The following is a 15,012-nucleotide window of genomic DNA, read 5'->3' on the forward strand; positions in this document are numbered from 1 at the left end:
TCTAGGGCAACCACCACGTAATTTCTTAGGAAGGTGTAATGAACGCATTAAGAAAAGAATGGGCGGTGCGCTGGGCGTCCTGCGATTCTCTTGCTTCAACAGTGTTTGGCCGGAACAGACCCAGGGCTGCCCCTTCTACCAGCCAACGGCCTCCCTCCAACCTTTTTACCAGGCGCAACCTTCGGAGTCATCTTCCTGGCATCTTCTGCCACCGGCAGCGAACACCCAAGTTGGGATCAACCATGAGCTCCCAGATTGGTCAGAGTCATTCTACCGAGGTGGAGGCCGCCGTCAGCCGCCTGGTCGACTGCATCTGCGGGGCTCCTACACCTTCCTCTTTCTGGGCTTCTATTTCGACTGCGCCGATGGGGCTCTGGAGGGTGTGGGCCACTTCGTCCGCCAGTTGGCTGAGCACTGAAGATGCAAAACCCGCGTGGCGGCCGCCCGGCTTGCAGGACGTGCAGAAGCCGTCCCAAGATGAGGGCGGGAACACCCTGGACGCCGTGGAAGCAGCCCTGCTTCTGGAGAAGAGCCTGGACCAGGCCCTTCTGGATCTGCATGCCCTGGGGTCTGCCCGCGCGGATCCCTGTCGCTGTGACTTCCTGGAGAACCACTTCCTACATGAGCAGGTGAAACTCATCAAGAAGACGGGCGGCCACCCCCCAGCCTGGGCTGGGCGAGTATCTTTTCGAAAGGCTCATTCTCAAGCACGACTAGGAGACCAGCAGCCTTTGAGGGGGTCCTCTGGCACACACCCCCCCCCCGCCCTGTGCCATAGCTTGTGCCTGAACTTTTTTTGTTTTGTTTTGTTTTCAAGAATGTTTTTTTTTAAATAATAAATTTATTTTTTTATTGGTGTTCAATTTGCCAACATACAGAATAACACCCAGTGCTCATCCTGTCAAGTGCCCCCGTCAGTGCCAGTCACCCAGTCACCCCCACCGCCCGCCCTCCTCCCCTTCCACCACCCCTAGTTCGTTTCCCAGAGTTCCGAATCTTCATGTTCTGTCTCCCTTTCTGATATTTCCTACCCATTTCTTCTCCCTTCCCTTCTATTCTTTTCCCCTGCAGCCACTAGGCAGCTTTTTAACCATCCTGGAGCCCTTTCCCAAAACGTGGACCAAATGGAGACAATAAAGCTTTTTGCAGAAAAAAAGAAAAAAGAAAAGAAAAGAGAATGGAGTCATGGGAATACTCAATTAAAATCACAAAAGGTAGCAAAAGCAGCTCTAAGAGGGATGTTTTTAGCAATTCAGGCTTATATAGAGAAACAAAAAAAATCTCCATCTAACCTTACACCTAAAAGAATTAGAAATAGAACAAACAAAGCCCAAAGTTGTAAGAAAGAAATTAATAAAGATTGAAGAAAAATTAAGTGAGAGACTAAAAAAATAGAAAGAAATCAATGAAAACAAAAGTAAAATGAATAAGCCTTTAGCCAGACTCCTTAAGAAAAAAAAGAGACTCAAAATCAGAAATGAAGGAGAAATAACAACCCACACCACATAAATACAAAAAAAAAAAAAATCAGAGAATACTATGAAAAATTTATTCCAACAAACTGGAAAACCTAGAAAAAAATGGATAAATTCCTAGAAAAATAAATCTTCCAAAACAGACTGAAGAAGGAGCAGAAAATTTGCACAGACCGATTGCTAATAACAAAATTGAATTGGTAATAAAAAACTTCCAAAAAACTTAAGTATATAACCAGATGATTTCACAAATGAGCTTTACCAAACATTTAGAGAAGAGTTAATACCATATTTTCTTTATCCTTTGAACAAGATGATGTATGGAACTGTTAATATATTGCACACCTGAAACTAATATAACATTGTATGTTAGTTAACTAGAATTAAAATAAAAACTTAAGAAAATAATAGTTAATACCTAGTTTTCTTAAAACTATAAAACAACAGAAGAGGAAGAAATACTTCTGAATTTATTCTATGAGGCCCGCATTATCCTGATACCAAAACCAGACAAAACACTACAAACAAACAGAAAAGCTACAGACCAAAACTCCTCATGGATATAGATGCAAAAATCCTCAACAAAAATATTAGCAAATCAAATTCAACAATACACTAAAAGGATCGTTTACCATGATTAAGTGGGGTGTATTTCAAGGATGCAAGGATGATTCAATATTCACAAATCAGTGTGATACATCACATTAACAAGAGGAAGGATATCAAATGATTATCTCAATATACATAGAAAAAGTATTTGGCAAAGTACAGAATTTGTTCATGATAAAAACTATCAATAAAATGGATTTAGTGGGAATATATCTCAATATAGTAAAGCTATATATGAAAAACCCACAGCTATCAAATTACTCGGTGAAAACTGAAAGCTTTTTTTCTATAAGATCAGGAACAAGATAGGATGCTCAACCTCAACACTTTCATTCAAGACTAGAATTCCTGGGGATCCCAGGGTGGCGCAGCGGTTTGGCGCCTGCCTTTGGCCCAGGGCACGATCCTGGAGACCCGGGATCGAGTCCCACGTCGGGCTCCCAGTGCATGGAGCCTGCTTCTCCCTCTGCCTGTGTCTCTGCCTCTCTCTCTCTCTCTCTCTCTCTCTGTGTGACTATCATAAATAAATAAAAAAAAAATAAAAAAAAAAGACTAGAATTCCTGGCTATCGCAATAAGACAGAAAAAGAAATATAAGTCATCCAAATTGGTAAAGAAGTATAACTGCCCTTATTTACAGATGACATGTGATATATATATAAAACCCTAAAGGTTGTACCAAAAAAAACCCCAAGAAACAAAAAACCCTAAAAAGTGTACAAAAAGCTATTAGAATAAATGATTTAAGTTGCAGGATGCAAAATTAATATTCAAAAATCTGTTTCTATACACTAATAACAAAGTAATGGAAAGAGAAATTAAGAAAACAATTCCATTTAGAATTGCACCAAAAAGAACAAAATAACTAAAAATAAATTTAATCAAGAAGATGAAAAATCTATACTTTGAAAATTATAAGACGTTGATAAAAGAAATTGAAGATAACAGAAACAAATGCAAAGATACAGCATGCTCCCAAATTGGATGAAATTGTTAAAATGTCCACACTGCCCAAAGCAATTTACAAACTCAATGTAATTCCTATCAAAATACAATTTTCTTTTTTTTTTTTTAAAAGAACTAGAACAAACAATCTTAAAATTTTCATGGAACTGTAAAAGGTGTCAAATAGCTGAAGCAATCTTGAGGAAGAATGAAGCTGCAGGTATCACAATCCCAGATATCAAGCTATACCACAGAGCTATAGTATTCAAAACAGTAAGTTTCTGACACAAAAATAGACATACAGATCAATGGAACAGGATAGGGAACCCAAAAGTAGACCCATGTTTATATGATCAATTAATTTACAGAAAAGGAAGCAAGAATATACAGACCATCTTTTCAAAAAATACTGCTGGGAAAACTAGACAGCTCTATGCAAAAGAATGAAACTGAAACATTTTCTTACCCCCCCCCACCACAAAAATAGTCTTAAAATGGATTAAGGGCATAAATGGATAATCTGAAGTCATAAAACTTCTAAAAGAAAACATAGGGAGTAAACTCTTGGGCATCAGCAACGTATTTATGGATATGCCTCCTCAGGCAAGGTAAACAAAAGCAAAAAAAGAAAAAAAAAGCTATTGGGGCTATACCAAAATAATAAGCTTTTGCACAGCAAAAAATGTGAACAAGATGAAAAAGCAAATGGGAGAAGATACTTGCAAATGACATATTTGAAAAGGGGTTGATATCCAAAATATATAAAGAGCTTATACAACTAAACACTAAAAGGGAAAAAGAAAGCTAAATAATCCAATTTAAAAATGGGCAGAATAGATGTTTTTCCAAAGAAGACACACGGGTGGCCAATAGACACATGAAAAGGTACTCAGCACAAGTTAGTTATCAAGGAACTGTGAATCAAAACTATAATGAGTTATTACCTCACATCTGTCAGAATGGCTAGTATAGAAAAGTTAAATAACAAGCAGTGGTGAGGATGTGGAGAAAAGGAAATCCTCGTGCACTGTTGGTAGGAATGTAAATTGGTGCACCACTGTGGAAAACAATATGAAGATTTCTCAAAATATTAAAAATAGAAATACCATGCAGTCCAGTAATTCTATTACTGTGTATTTATCCAAAGGAAAACAAAAACACTAATTAGAAAAATATACACACCCCAATGTTTATTGCATCATTATTTACAATAGCCAAGTTATGAAAGCAGTCTAAATATCCATCAATAGGTGAACAGATAAAGATGTGGTGTGGTGTGGTGTGTGTGTGTGTGTGTATACACACATATATGCATATGTATACACACATATGCATATGTATATATATGTATATATGTGTGTGTATATACAGGAATATTAATCAGCCATAAAAAGAATGGTATCTTGCTATTTGAAACAATATGAATGGACCTAGAGAGTATTATGCAAAGTTAAATAAGTCAGACAAAGAAATAAAAATACTGTATGCAGAATCTAAAAAGCAAAACAAAAGGACAAAGAAAAAAAGACCCATAAATATACACAACTGGTGGTTGCCAGAGGGAATGGGGTAGGGAGAGGGGTGAAATGGGTGAAGGGGAATGGGAAATACAGGCTTCCAGATATGGAATGAATTAGTCACAGAAATGAAAAGTACAGCATAGGGAATGTAGTCAGTTGGTATTTTAATAGCAATGTATGGTGACAGATGGTAGCTACACTTGTGGCTAGCATAACATAATATAAAAAGTTATTGAATCACTATGTTGTATGTCTGAAATTCATGCAATATTGATGTCATTCACTTTAGAAAGTAAAAAAAGATTACAAAAATTAAGGAAGAAAAATTACAAAAACACTTTTTTTGAAAATGAGAAATTTGCTCATTGTGAAATCATACAAAAGATGTGAATAATTTCTGGGACAGATGATTATTTTGACCAAAAAGTCAAATGTTGTTTAAAGTATTTTCTATTTGAATTTCTGCTGACATTCCCATGTGAGATTACATTGTGCTGAAAAATTAGTGGATGGTTTTTCCACTGGAACAAAATAATTCCAAGCCAAAGGTTGGTTTCTGGTTAAAAATAAAGAGGGAAATACCTAGTTTAAATAAAATGTCCAGTTTAACAAGAAATTATGAGATATATAAAGAAATAAAAATGTATGAGCCATACTCAGGAAAAAAAGCAGTCAATACAGTCAATGGAAAATATGTTTCCAGACACATTTTAGGAATAGGAACATGGTTAGCAAAGACTTCATAGCAGTTATTACAAATATATTTGAAGAACTAAAGGAAAACATTTTTAAAGACAAATAAAAGTATATCAATCATAAGTAAAAATTAAATTTTCAATAAGACAAATTATTAAAAAGGACCAAATAGAAAATCTGGATTTAAAAAGTATAGTAACTGAAAGAAAAATTCACTAGAACATTCAATGGAACATTTAAGCTAGCAAAAGAAATAAGCTAAATTTGAAGCCAAATCAACAGAAATTATCTAAAGGAGAGTGAAAAAATACTATTGAGGAGAAATGGACAGAACCTCAGAACTTTGAGATTATATTATGAGTACTAACATATATGTAATGGAGAATGCAAAGAAAAAAAAAAGAATGGAGCAGAATATTTGAAGAAATCATAACAAGTTTCCCTAAATTGATGAAATCATTAATCTACATACCTAATATGCTAAATGAATCTCAAGTAGGGTAAACACAAAGAGATTCGTATTCAGACACAGCTTGTCAATTGATGAAAACCAAAGACAAAAAAGAGGCCACTGCTACCTGCAGGTCTTCATCTTTATCAAATCCCTGCACAAAACCACATTTATGATCTTTACTCCTTAGCTGGCGTATGATTAGGTCTCTTATCCAAGGGATTGAATTGAAACAACTATCTTATGCAGAAGAACCCTCATGAGCACCTGTACATGGTGTTTCATCTCTGACTGTGGAATAGAGTAATAATGATTGGAACACAGAAGTTTTATTATGAAAGCTATACAACTTGGCCATATTCAGAGCACCTTCCCTAGCCTCATAGAGTATGTCTAGAATGGACCTTTTGTCTCAGAAGATGTCAGTTGCCTCTACATTTTAGGCATATTAGATTCCCCAGAGAAGGTGAGGATTTTCTAGCTTTTCTGAAAATGGTCATAGGAACATTTGTACTGGGAGCCTGTTAAAAGACTTCTAACTAGCAAGAGCTCATCAATACCTGGTTGTTGATGCCTAGTTTCTTTTCCCCAGACTCTCCAGTTGTTCATTCTCTCTCCCCAGACTGTCTCTAGAATCAGGGTGATTTCTTTGGGCAGGAAATCCTAACAGCAAGTTTGAGAACTGAATGTTTAGATCAAAGCATGGAGCATTCAGGGAACAGTAGAACCCCAACTCCAGTGCTATCCACTCTATCTCATGTCACTAATTTCTTGGAAAAATACATCTCTTTTAATTGTGCGTCTGCAGTCCAGATGATGACTTCTTGGAAATTATGAAGCCTCACATCAGCTCATCTGCCAATATCTCATCAATGGTGGGTCTTGCTCTACCTGAAATAGGTTATAAGCTTGGCAAATCAAGATAATAAAAATTTTTCTACTCTCATCTGTTTGGTCCCTTTATCTTCAAAAGGTATTTCATTAACAGGATTAAAAGGGCCTTTTACTGTCCACCAAGCTCTGGGAGGTAGAAAGAAAAATAAATAACAAGCCCAAGACTGAACTCAGCTTGTAGGAGAAATTTAAAGCATCTAATTTCCAACAGGGATATTGCAACATCCTTATTAGATTTAAGGTGTTACTTAAAGGTAGGAATCAGGCATTACTTGTCTTTTAATGATAATACATATTAGATTCTCACTCTCAATGTTGAAAGTTTGCAAAATAGCTGTTTTGAGATATAATAATCAGGCATAATCTTTTTCTTTTTCCTTTTTCTTTTTGGCTTGTGATTCAAATCAAATCATTGGTCTCTGGGCAGTATTGATTATAGAGTTGTGAAACTTCCTAAAATACATGTTTACTTAACCATACTGGATATTGAAGCTTCACAAATGTTTAGAATCTATCCAGTTTCTTCTTTATGGTTCCTTAATGAAGGATCTATTTGTAGTGCAGTCAGGACATTTCACAGTGCATTAACATATATTGGTACATTTTTAAACCCTACATTATTTACAAAGGTACAGCACAAATAGCACAACTTAAGTGTACATATTAACAATTATTTTCACTTTGCCAAAGTGAAAGTTTTAATAAACACTTAATTCCTTAAATGCCTTATAAGCTAAATTCATTAAATGTTCACTTTTCTGCTCTTTCTTGTTTCCTTTCCCATTGTGTACTTAATCTTTCTAGCTAGTTTCTCTCCTCCGTGTGAGAGTGAGAGAGATAGGGAGGAATTAAAACCACAAAACATTCTTTCATACACAATTATTTTCCTAGCCAGTTTCTTTGGTAGTGACTGTCTCTGGTCCCAAGACTTTATATTAGCTTTTGCTATCAACTTGAGCTTATAAGAGTATTTTCAATTTTTATTTTCCTCTAGTCTTTTAAAGATATTTTCTAGAGTCTTTATTCCACAAGCCATAGATGGCCAACTTTAAAGTCATCTGGGAACTTTTTAAAACTATGCTATGTCAGGTCCTATTGCTTACAGGGTTTTCATTTATCAAGAACAAAAGGGATTCATATGAACATTAAGGTTTGAAAAGCACTGTTCTAACTCACTGGTTCTCGAAATTGTGTATACACTGGAAATATCTGAGGGGTTTTCAAAAATATTGATATTAGGTCTAACATTCAATTCTGGTTAAATTAGTATGGACATTGCTATTAAAAAAATCCCCAGATGACTTTAGCATGCAACAATGTTTGAGAACTACTGCTATCACACATGTTACATTTACAGATAGACAATAATACCATAAATAAACTTTAGATCATATGCCTATGTTCTCTTCTCAGTACAAGCCTACCTGGGAGATCAACAGGTAGGCTATTAATATTCCCATTTTACAACTGGAAACAATAAGATTCAGGATGAATAAGTTACACAGGAAGGATAATTTTGATGGAGTCCACTCTATAATGTACTCTCCTGATGCTTTTTCTATACTACCACATTGTCTTTTACATTAGTAAGACACAATGTACTACTTTCAAAACTTAGACAATGTCTTCTTCAACTGTAGTTGTTTCTGTCTCTACTATCGAAAGCTAGTTTTATTAAAATAACTTGTTTTTTTTTCTGGGTAGGTTATTCTAGAAACTTGTTAAGTTGCAATAAAAGGAATTCTAACATTATCTCATCATTATTTAAGCAGTTTACTTGTTGTTTTTACAATTAGAGATCAAAGTTATTGAAGTCCACTGGCCAAAAGCTACTAGGAACACCCAGCAAAAAAGTTTGATTTATTTCGCTTGCATAGAATACCTTCCAGATAAACTGTAGGGGAGTGTTGAGGGAAAGGAGCCTAGGAAATGTTGTTTAGGCTTGTACTGGATGATCTCAGGAGAGATTAAGAAAGCAGGGACTGGTTCTTGTTTGGAAGCTTTCAAGCAGGAGTTATTGTGTATGTTTTATTGAGGAGCTGGGAAGATTATAGGGGGCTAGAGTTGTTTGGTAAAGGAGCATCAGGATCATGTATGTTAGTCAGAAGATGTGGTACATAGTAGCTTGTGGTTGTAGTGTAGCCTTGTCTCTGTTGTATTCCAAATATGGTCCTAGGGGATCCCTGGGTGGCTCAGCAGTTTGGCGCCTGCCTTCCACCCAGGGCGTGATCCTGGAGTCCCGGGATCGAGTCCCACATTGGGCTTCCTGCATGGAGGCTGCTTCTCCTCTGTGTCTCTGCCTCTCTCTCTCTCTCTCTCTCTCTGTGTGTGTGTGTTTCTCATGAGTAAATAAATAAAATCTTAAAACAAATATGGTCCTAATATGTCTTGTCTTAGTCTTATTCATATTCTGTAAAATGTCACAGTCTGGCTACAAGGATATTATTTTCTTTACTTTGTAAAAGTATTATTTTGTATGTTGTTAAGTTCTGATAACTCTTAAAAATCCCGATAAGAAAAAAAAAAAGGAAGGAATATAAATTTCCATGTCATTATTACTACTGAGCTCTCAAAATGGATATACTAGGGATTTCTTTTGGAAGTAGATTCTAAAATATTATTATAAATCAAAAAGATTAAGGATTTATAACCCAAAAGCTTTTTAAAAATATTGCATTTGGTTAGTTGAGAAAGTTTTTTTCTGTTTTTCTGTTTTGTTGTTGTCATTGTTGTTCTGTTGATTATATTCTAGGTATATCCGGTGGTAAAATATTATGGATAAAAGCATAAAAACAGAGTAATTCCCAAAAGAGTAAAGGAAGGGAAATGGAATTGGAAAACAAAACTATCTTAGACAATTAAAAAAAAAGCAACAGTAAAGGAGATAATTTAAAAGGAGAGAAAAAAATGGAAAGCATCAAATAAAATGATAGAAATCAGTTCAATATATTAGTAATCACAATGAATTAAAATGGATTATGGCTGTCAATGAGGAAATAGACTATCATATAAAATTTTTAAAAATTCAACTCTATTATATTTAAAGGACACTAGACTGTGGGAATCTTGAAAGAAAAATGATGGAAATAGGCACGACTGCCAAGTACTAACCAAGAGAAAGCTAAGTGATAAGATGGATTATACTTTATGATCAATAAAGAATATGATTATCTATAAAGTAAATTACTATTAAATGTTGATATGATGGGTTCAACTTACTAGAAAGACATAATAATTATAAAATTCTATGTATGTGTGTAGTGTATATATATGTATGTGTATATATATGTATATATATAATATATATATACTATATGGGCACACTGATAGATCCACCATTATGGTGGAATTTTTCAATATATCTTTCTCAATTTTAAAACAAACAGGTGAAATGTTAGTAGGGTGCAGAAATTTGAATACATATGTAGCAACACTACTTCTACCAACTAGAAAATATATATTTTTTTCAAGCACATATGGAACATTTATAAAGCAGACCTAATACTAGCCTATAAAGCAATTATTAGTAAGTTTCAGAAGAGATGTATTATTAGAACATATTTAATAATCACAATGTATTTAGAAATACCTTTATTTATTTATTTAAAGATTTATTTATTTTTAGAGAAAGAGAGAGCATGACTGGGGCAACGGACAGAGGGAGAAGGAGAGAATCTTAAGCAGACCCTAAGATAAGTGTGGAGCTCAATGTAGACTCGATCTCATGACCCTGAGATCATGAGCCAAAATCAAGAGCTGGACATTTGACCGGTTGAACCACCCAGGTACCCATATCTTTTTAAAGATAAACTTAAATAACTAACTAACTAACACTAAAGAGAAAGTTAAATAAAACTCTCTAAAGTTTTTATCTTGAGGTAAATAAAGAAAATTATAACAGAAATAAATACTACATCTGAATGATAATTAAAATACTAAATACATGTGGTATAGTCACTTAATGGTATATCACAGGGTAATGAAAAGTGACAAATTATAGTGATATGGAAACACATAGATGAATCTCACCAACATAAAACTGAGTAAAGAAGCCAAATACAAAGGTTTATACAATCAATGATTTCTTCTTCACAAAGATGTAAAAGGCAAAACTAATGAATGGCAATGGATGTCAGAATCCTACATCCTTTCATGAAAGGACATCGACCTGGGGAGGCTGTTATCTGAGGTCCTGACAATGTTCTGTACTGTGATCTGGGTTGTGATCACATGGGGACAATACCTCTGCTACTACCACAACTAGCGCCACTACTAGTATTACTTTCATTTTATAAACAGTCCACATGCTACAAACTTATGGTTTGTGCATTTCTCTCCTTCAGTAGAAAATTACCTTTAAGAAAGCAAGTAAAACTGCATAAAATACTATAAATACATATGGGCTAAAACTTCTCTCTTTAGATAAACAAGATAATGGTACACCCAAAACTAAGAAGAGCAGTTACCTGAGGAGCAGTGGAAGATTGACATGTGACCAGGAAGGAATGTAGGACATCATTAGAACTGGTGATGTTCTAGGCCAGGGTTGGCAAACTCTCTCAAGAAACAAATAAATAATTTTGCTTTTGTAGGACATAAAATCACTGTTGCAACTATTGGTCTGTGTCACTGTCACAGAGTAGCCACAGAAAACACATGAATGAATGGGCTTGACTGGGTTTTAGTAACATTATTTGTAAAAATAAGTGATGGCCTGGATTTGGTCCACAGGATAAAGTTTGCTTGTTCTCATTCTTCACAGATGATCAAATGGCCTTATTCACAGTTTACGTTATTCTCTGAACTTTTTATACTTTATAATTTATATCTGCTTTACTTATAGGATTTTACATATTTCAGAAAATAGGCATCCACAAAACTCACACAGGAAAGTATGAGAGAATTTAATGTGAAAATGCATTTAAGATGGAGTTCACACTATTTTTTTTAAGATTTTATTTTTTTTTATTCATGAGATATACAGAGAGAGAGAAAGGCAGAGACACAGGCAGAGGGAGAAGCAGACTCCATGCAGGGAGCCTGGCGTGGAACTGGATCCTGGGACTCCAGGATCAGGCCCTGGGCTGAAGGCAGGTGCTAAACCGCTGAGTTACTTGGGCTGCCCGAGTTCGTACTTTAGATTTCAGTTGTATACACTGTGCAGATATGTTACCATCCTTGTCTCTTGGGTAATTGACCTTGAACAAATGATCTAACCTCTGTTTCTTCACTTATAAGATGAGGACAAAAATTCTGTTTTTCATAGCTATTAAAACTAAATGAAATAGTGCAAATAAAATGCATAGCACTCTATCCAGATCCTAGTGAACTTCCATGCTGCTGCCACAGCACTATGACTATGGCTATTGTTGCTGTCACTGCTGTCACCTTCACCACCACCACCACTATTAAGGCTACTACCACTACTGTATTGGTACTATTAGCCTCTAAGGTCCCAGTTCTGTTTAGTAGAAATGACAATAAGGTAAACTCTAAAAGTCCTTTTAGGTCAGTGTCCTAGGCAGGAGCTGAGTTAGGTTTGACATGTACTTGTCCAGTTGAGGTGAACTGATGTAATGAATAAATAAGAACAATAATATTCAGCTTATGTATTGTTACTGAATATATTCTAATGCCCTTAGGGGTGCATGAGGACAGTTTGCTTCCATTCATATTTCAAACATATTCATAGCACCATTCTTTTACACTGGATATGAAGAAAATATTTACTGAATAATGTGCTCTGTTAGCCTCAACATCAAAATGTTGATAAATCCTTAATGAGCTAGGCTTTACTGCAGAAAAGATACTGAAAAGAGGTCAGGAAGGGGGTGGGGGAGCAAGATAAGTGATGCTATGCAGCTAAGAATTTAGTGTTGCTAAAAAGTGCTGCCATTGAGTGTCTTGACTTTCCTGGTAGACCTGAATTCCATCCTGATCCTGCCACTTCCTAACCAGGTCACTGATGGAGTTACTTAAAGCTAGAGCCTCAGTTTCTTAATCTGTAAAAAGGAAGTGGTCATGAAAAGTACCTCTTAATGTTGAATACATGTCAATCACTTTGCTTCATGCCTGCATTAGTAAATGCTCAAGAAAGGGTCTTAGTATCAATAAATACTCGTTTCTTTCACACATGGAGGGCAGAGGACAAATTTTAAAATCTGCAACATTTTGAAAGAATGCTCTTTTCTCCATAAGGGTTCGAGGCTGAAAGAAGCTACCATGCGTTTGTGCTCTGTGCCAAAAATTGGTCTAGGGATTTTATGTGTGTTATCTCACTTAATACTCACAAAATCTTGCTGAGGTGGACATTAGTATCCCTGTTACAGAAAAATAAGCTCATTTTGAGAAAGGATGGATAACTTATTCCAGGTCATGCAACTGGGAGCTTAATCAAAGACTCTGACTTGAAACCCAGTACCTTTATCAGTTCATCACATTGTCTCTTATTCAACAGATCCTTTTGTTTTTCCATAATGTTTCAGTGGTTCAAACTGTGTATTCATCATTGCACCTGTCACTTGGGTATTGGCTTCTGACCTACTAGGCATTCTTATTCCAAGGTCTGAGGTTACCACATTCCTCTCAGCCCAGAAGTTAACATTATGAATAAGAAATCTGCCTGTTTCTAGTTCCATGGTAGGAGCAGATATCTCTTAGAGGAAATAGTTGTCTGTGTATTCATTCAGGATAGACTTCTTAGTGATAAAGATTGGATGTGTTTTGCACATTTGAGCCCCCTTCTTTGGAAGGGCCATTACAACTACATTTTTAAATAAGCCCAGCATAGAATCATTTTTTGATACCTTCTGAGAATAAAAATTACCTATTACCAATTGAGGAATTATGTCAAATAACTTTACACTTAAAGGAAAATAAAAGCACTAGAAACAGTGGGAAACATTTTGTCAACTGTAGGACCTTGAAGTCCTAGTACAAGAGTCTCAATTTAGGAAGGGTAGACACAGTAAGACTACTTCCCCTTGCATATGTCCCATCTCCTGAGAATAGATTTGGCTTTTGATATGACCCTTACTCCAGCTAAGAAAAATCATAGTACTCTGCATACATAGAATCAACATGTTGTGATGATATCTTCTCACCAGCATTCATGAGTTGTTTTTGTGACTGCAGGCTGATACCTTTTCACTGTACCATTTTGCTCACTTCTACTTCTGGCTCATATGCTTTGTGTGGCTGGAGTCCATAACACCTATAAGAGTGGAGAGAAACTAATTGGTCTTCAAAGCAATCATACCCATTGAGTGATGTTTACCTTCATAAACCTAATTAATGAGCATTCCCTTCTCTATTGACTTGGTAAAGTCATCTAGTTTATATGTGTGAAAAATTTTTTTAATTAAAATATGAATGCACACAGAGGAAACTATAATAACTGAGCAAGTACTCTGTGCCAGGTGTTATATGAGGTGTTTTATTATGTCATTTAGGTTTTTTTCAAAAGAATTAATTTAAAAAATAAATAAAAAGAATTAATTAATTGATTGATTGATTGATTGATTGATTAAGGGGAGGGAAGCAGAGAGATAGGGACAAGCAGACTCTGTGCTGAGTGTGAAGCTTGATCTCATGACCCTGAGGTCAGGACCTGAGCTGAAATCAAAGAGTTGGCTGCTTAACAGATGGAACCACCTAGGCATCCCTGTCATTTAGTTCTTAACCCTTACAGCAGTGTTATTATTCCCATTCACAAAGAACATGGACATATGGATACTGGGCAACTTTCTCCAATGTCCTGAAGTCTCGGATGCCAGATTCAAATAGATACGCATTTTCATAATCCCATGCTTCCTTTCCCCCTACACATTTTGCATTTTCATCTTCATATGAGCTTTTGAGGTAAGTACTAGGTTTTTTTTTTTTTTAAAGATTTTATTTATTTATTCATGAGAGACACAGAGAGAGGCAGAGACATAGGCAGAGGGAGAAGCAGGCTCCCCATGGGGAGCCCGATCCAGGACTCCATCCCTGAACCCTGGGATCACGACCTGAGCCAAATTCAGATGCTCAATCACTGAGCCACCCAGATGCCCCAGTACTAGTATTATCTCCATTTTACAGATGAGGATACTGATGCTGAGAAAATTTAAGTAAATTGCTCAGGATGAGTTTGTATATACAAGAAATAAAGTCTCCATCCAAGTATGTTTGACTCCAACAAATTATAAGTATTAGCAGTGGCACTTGGTATTTAGTATTTGTTTTTTAATAAAATACTATCTTCAGCTAAGCCAATTGTCCATTGACTTGCAAATTTCAGATAGAAAGACTGGAACTAAATCAAGCTGGAGTCATCTTTCTGTATGGACAGAGAAGATAGTACTCTGAAAAGTCTGCTCTGATTAGCCACTCAGCAAACCTTTTTCTCCTACTTCACCTAATCAAGGAGTCAACTGACTTAC

The 15,012-nt window shown here is 35.9% G+C and overlaps 1 pseudogene; it reads left to right on the plus strand.

Moving 5' to 3' along the window:
* The first annotated feature begins 242 nt into the window (after positions 1 to 242).
* On the plus strand, positions 243 to 717 carry LOC129509891 (ferritin light chain-like; annotated as a pseudogene).
* Positions 718 to 15,012: the final 14,295 nt, after the last annotated feature.

The sequence above is a fragment of the Nyctereutes procyonoides genome, unplaced genomic scaffold (assembly GCF_905146905.1).
Source record: "Nyctereutes procyonoides isolate TBG_1078 unplaced genomic scaffold, NYPRO_anot_genome, whole genome shotgun sequence".
NCBI lineage: Eukaryota > Metazoa > Chordata > Mammalia > Carnivora > Canidae > Nyctereutes > Nyctereutes procyonoides.